The sequence below is a fragment of the Phyllostomus hastatus genome, unplaced genomic scaffold (assembly GCF_019186645.2).
Source record: "Phyllostomus hastatus isolate PE091 unplaced genomic scaffold, TTU_PhHast_1.1 phas_scaffold_1674, whole genome shotgun sequence".
Taxonomy (NCBI): domain Eukaryota; kingdom Metazoa; phylum Chordata; class Mammalia; order Chiroptera; family Phyllostomidae; genus Phyllostomus; species Phyllostomus hastatus.
Genome location: NW_025334011.1, coordinates 17,310,821 through 17,316,724, shown reverse-complemented (window position 1 = coordinate 17,316,724; position 5,904 = coordinate 17,310,821). Strand labels below are relative to the sequence as shown.

The 5,904-nt window shown below is 41.2% G+C and overlaps 1 non-coding gene across 1 annotated transcript; it reads right to left on the bottom strand.

The window, feature by feature from the left end:
• Window positions 1-4,540: 4,540 nt before the first annotated feature.
• Window positions 4,541-4,614, bottom strand: TRNAN-GUU. Its single transcript has one exon. It is a non-coding gene; the product is annotated as a tRNA-Asn (tRNA).
• Between the last annotated feature and the right edge of the window lie 1,290 nt (window positions 4,615-5,904).

Genomic DNA, 5,904 nt, shown 5'->3' with positions numbered 1-5,904 from the left:
GAGGCCCTGTGGAGAAGCTCTGAAGGATGAGATGTCATGTGGAGAAAGAGGCTACAGGAAGAAGTGCTGAAGTGCCATATATCTAGTCCTAGCCCCAATCTGACAGGGTCACGGGAGAAACCCCAAGTCATACCAGTGAGGGCATTGCTTAGCTGAGCCCCATCTATTCATGGAATCAAGAGATTAAAGACAAAATGGTTGTTATTTTAAGCCAGTGAAGTTTTTAGTGGTTTATTATGCAATAATCAACTAAAACAGAACTTGATATCTGGAAATGGTGTGTGCCTTAGTAAGAAACTAAAACATGTGGCATTAGCTTTGGGACGAGGGGTAGAGAGAAGATGGAGCTCCTTAAAGAGACCATTAATGAAGGCTTTAAAGACAGTGATAAAGTTGCTATAGGAGACTAAAGGAAAGGGGACCTGAGTATTATTATGCATTAATAAATGTGCACACACACAAACAACACAGTGGTGAAACTGTCACCTCCAATGAGGTGGGAAATAGAAAAGGTACCTAAGGACCTCCTGGGCCTGGCTGAGAATATTTATAAGCAAACTGTTGAAAGCTCTGCTGTTTTTTGTTTTTAGCTGCCTGTGTAAAAGTACATGAGGAATAAGAGAAAAAAGAAGTGTACAGGTATACAGTTTTGAAGCATAATTTAAAGGAAATATAAAGAAAACAGGACTTACTGGTTTTAAAGAAATATTGTTTCTTTGGATGACAAAAGCCTTCTGAGGTAAGAATGTATTGCGGGGTGGGGGGAATCATCCAGTATACAGAAACTAAAACATACCTCACTCTAAAGTTCAGATCAAGGGTGGGACTGTAAGATACTTCGCTGAAAGTGTCTTTCACTTTCAGGTGATCAAAGAGTCTTTCAGCTGATCAAAAAGGCTTCTGTGAACACTAAGGGCATGCCTCATACAGCTTCTCAACTAGCCACCAGGGCTTCTAAGAATCATAAGGAAGTTCCCTGGAGCAGCTTCACAACCCTATTTCAGAAAGAAGTGTAGGTATGGCTTTTACCAAATGGATTCATTACAATTTGACACAAACAAAACACAGTGATATTTTTAAGGAAACAGAATCCATTTGTACAGAAAGGATAGACAATTCATAATGAAAGAAGTCTCTGGGTCCTCAAACTGCTACAGGCAGTAAGCAGGCTAAGGAAGCTGCTTAGCTTCAAAGAGGGGCCATTTATAATGGAAAAGGAAGGATGAGTCAGAGGGCAGAGCCTGAGGGTGTGGGCACCATTCCCACAGATCAGGACCATTCTACAACAAAGGACTGGCAACACATGCCCTGATGGATTTCAAAATTATTATGAATCAATGATTGCTGTGTGCCTACTGTTTCCCCCTTTTTTGTCTATTCCAACTTTCCTGTTCCTGCCTCATCATTGGTAAATGTTGAACAAGTAACTTAACTCTTTCATTTAGAGTTCCTTAGAACAAGACGAATTATTCCTAAGGAGTTATACCCAAGGAAACACACCTGAGAGGCCCCATCAACTCACACAGCTGATTTAGATGATGAGGCCCTGGATTCAAGCAGATGCCATAATGCAGGAGTGTCAAGTTCATTTTCACCAGGGGCCACATCAGCCTCACAGTTGCCTTCAAAGGGCCAAATGTAATTTCAACTCCTTAACAGTTAAGGTGTAGTTACATTTATACAGTCCTAAGATTATGTTGGCCCCTTGAAGGCAACTGCGAGCCTGATGTGGCTCCCGGTGAAAATGAGTTTGACACCCCTGCCATAATTTATGAAACTTTTACTTTGGGGGAGAGTATGAGTCATGTTTTCTATGAGGGAGAAATGTGACTTGTGGCCAGAGGTAGACTGTGGCAGCTATTCTTCAAGAATGACCTTAGAAATTTTGCCCCTCCCTGCATGCACATACTGCTACTGCCATCTAAAACAGCACTTATGTCCCACTGAATCTAAGCTGGGGCCTGTGCTTGCACTGACTAACAGAAGGTAAGGACTTTTGCAACCAGGCATTAAGAAGTCTAAGCAGCTTCCACTCCTTTGACCCTTAAGCCAGAATGTGAGAAGTTCTGGCTGTCTTGCCATCTTGGAAGGAATGGCCACAAGGAGGAGCACTGAGGCACCAGGCATCCAGACCAGCCCCACCTGAGTGCAGCTGTGTGAAAGACTGCATGTAACACCAGTAGAAAAGCCCCCCCAGATGAGCCCAGACCAAAACACAAAATCATGTCATATAACAGAACTGTAAACTACGTTTTGGGTGGTTTGTTATGCAGCAACAGATAATAAACAATTAGGGTAAGGAAGCTTGGGGAAGAGCGATGTGGATGAGCCAATGGGAGTGGACATGAAACGTGAAGTTCTTTGTATTGCATATTAACTCCTACAAGAAAGCACCCACCATAAAAGAGACACACAGAACACCTCAGATAGATGACGTCTGCCAGCATCTGTCACCAGTCACCATAGTGCTGATTTAATGAGCTCATGAATGGAGTAGCCAAGGTGCTAGGGATGAGGCTATACATAGGCCTGACAGCCTGGGCTGAGCCAGTTGCTGCCAATGTGGCATGTCAGTCTGCCAACAGCATAGACTAACACCAACCCCCACAATATGGCAACCAGTCAAGGAAACCAACTGGTCACTCGATAGCAAATAGATTGCATGGGACCATTCCCACACTAGAAAGGGCAGTGACTCTAATACAAACTCCAGGTATAGACTTCACTTGGCACCCACAGAACCTTAACTAACACTGTCTAAGGACTGGTGCTCAATCAGTGACATGGAAACCCACATGACATTATATCAAGCCACTGTTCTTTAGAGAAGGAGCAACAGTGGGCATATGTCCACGGAATCAACTTATCCTTTAACTTACTGCAACACCCAGAAGCTGCTGGCCTGATAGAGCAAGTGGAATGGCTTCTTAAAGATACAACTGAGCCAAAGCTAGCTTAGAGATGTTACCCTGGATAGCCACTGCTTGGGACATCACAAACACCTGAAATCAGTGACCAGTATAGGGTGCTATATCCCCAATACATAGAATATATGGGCCTGGGAATCAAGAATTGGAGGTAGGGGTGGAATAGCTTACCCTCACTTGCAATAACCTACTTGGGAAATTTGTGCTTCCTATACTTAACTCTAAGGAGAATGTTTCCATCAAGGACCCCAGACTCTGGAGCCTAACTACCTGGTTTCAAATATGTATAGTGCTAGGGTACAAATTGCAACTTCAGGCAAATGATTTGATTGCATGGGTACTTCAGCTGGCTGATCTGGGCAAGGGCAACAATAGGACTTACATCAAAGGCTATTGTGAGAGCCATACACATTCATCCATGAAAGCACTTAGAAGAGTGCCAGGCAACTAGTAAGCACTCAGTATATGTTAGCCTTCATTAAAATGTAAACCTGAGGGAACTATAAACAGCTTAAATATATATTTGCAGGAATGAGACATACCACTTCTCTCCAGAACTGTCTTTCAAATTTCTGTAATCTATACTTAAGACAATAGTCATTATAAAAAACTATGATTACTTCTTAAAGGTAGCATATGGAGAATAAAGTAAAACTATTTGAGAGAGTTGTGTATTTTGTGAAATAAATTGTATAATATGCTTGTATAATTGTATAATTGCTTATGGAATGTTAAAACAAAATACGCTACCAGTTTCACTTTTAATCTTTGTCATTTTATTTTTGAGATCAACAATCACACGGTTGTAAAAAAATAAAATAAAGGAAGAAAAAACGTTTTCTCCCTTTCTGAACAGATGGGAAAATTTTCAGGCAGGTTTATTCCACCCTCTATAAAATTCTAGCACTTAGTAGAAAAAGTAAAATATAACATATAAATGTTCTGACAATAATGTCCACAAAAACACTTCATGCCAAACATTTCTGAATTTACCAATATACCAAGAATAGTTAGTAAAAGGGAGTACGAAAATGTGTTTACACTGACGGGGACCAGACAAAATGTTGCACAAGTTTTAAATCAATTTAGAGCTTGAAACTGACACTCCTGAAGTACCTATTTCTACGCGACCTCTGACATTTCTGGGGTCCTGAAGTAGAGCAAGTACAGCTCTGCCCTCGCTCGCGGAGTGGGGGCCTCCAGGAGCCTGCAGGGAGCCTGGCGGAGCCGACTGGAACTTGTGCGGACAAGAAAAGGGGGAGGTGAACAAGGGCACCTTTAGGCAAAAGTGTCTGGAGTTTCGGAAGTGAGAGTGGAAATGAAAGGAGGCGGGGGCTTTAAGGGGCTGAACCTACAAGCCACTGCAGGGAGGGTGGGAAGAGCCTACTCGGCTGCAGGGGCGGGGGTCGGGGGTGGGAAGAGGCAGCAGCCGAGGAATCCCCAGTGCGACAAGCTTAAGAGGTGCCCGCAGGGAGGGTGGTGAAGCAGATCCCGTTTCTTTTCTCCGTTCCCTGGAAATCCACCTCCAGGATATCCCGGAGGTCTACACTCAGAGATTTGTGCCAAAGTAGCAAATCATAGGTGATAAAAAGCTACTAAAAATAAAAGCCTAGCGTCCCTGGGTGGGCTCGAACCACCAACCTTTCGGTTAACAGCCGAACGCGCTAACCGATTGCGCCACAGAGACTGCCACGCGGTTTGGCCTCCCAGTCATAACCTTTATGAAGAATAATAAAGGCAGCCTGTGACTCACTTTCTTCCGTATTTCTCAATTCTTATGATTAAAATCAGAACATTTCCTTTAATATTTCTAACCCTCTTAATTCTCTTCTCCACCTTTACAGTATATTGGAATATTACAACATACCGCAAGATCGAGCAGAATTTCAGATGGCAATGTGTATTAAAATACTTTGCGGCCCCTCCAACCCCCCAACCCCAACTTTTTGGAACATTCCATTTCAGGAACACAACTATTTCTTATGTTTCCTTTTATAAGAAAATAAAATTTTAACCCTAAGAGTTGAGAAACTTTCCTTTTGTTTAAACTTTTTGTCCAGTGCTTGGCTTGCTAATCTTCATAATTTACTTGTGTATCATTTCCAGGGTCATCTGAATTGCAATTCTCTTCTTTAGTTTTATTTTTAGGTATTATTAAATACATATATGCAATTGCTGTTTGTTTTGTACTAACCTCTAATGTAATTTGTAATTAACACTTCGTTGTTGGAAAAGGGCATTAGGAAAAGCTACTGTGACATTCTTTAGACCCTGTGCACTGTAGTTCATTGTGAAATCCGCCTTTGATTCTCCCTGGAATCATTAGCCTTTACAGCCACATTTTGAGCTATGCCATTTAAAACATACATTTTGTGGGATAATTTATCACCCAATTTGAGGAAAGAGAAGTTAAAGGAAAACAAAGTGTAATTTATGACTAGCTCCTGAAAATCCCTAGCACAGACACACTGCTGGCAAAATATGTAGATTCCTATAAATATTCTATATAAAAATCTCTCATATTGTGTATTTCCTGATGCCTTTTAAGGTGCTCTTCAAAACTCCTCCTTGTTTTTCCTCTTCTCTCCTCAAAGAACTGCTAGTTTACATCTAACAACTCTCTATTTAAATTTTTAAGTCATTACATTGGTTTACTAAGCATGCCTCGAGAAAGAATTCGTATCATGATTGATAGAAATTGTATTCAAAGTACCTTAGACCAATCAGCATTTTGAATTCCTGTTGCTTGATAAGAACTTAAATGGGCTTTGGAAGAAATTCGTGAGTTCGTTGAAAGCGATTGGACATTAAACAGCTGTGAAATCACACCAAGCTGTACCCCTCTGTTTTCAACAAAATCTTAAAAGAGCACTTGAAAGTTCTGAATTTAAAAAAATAGAGGAAGCAACTTATAAAGGACATATAATTAGTCTTACTTCATTATATGATGCTACCCTCATGCTAAAACTTCATTTAT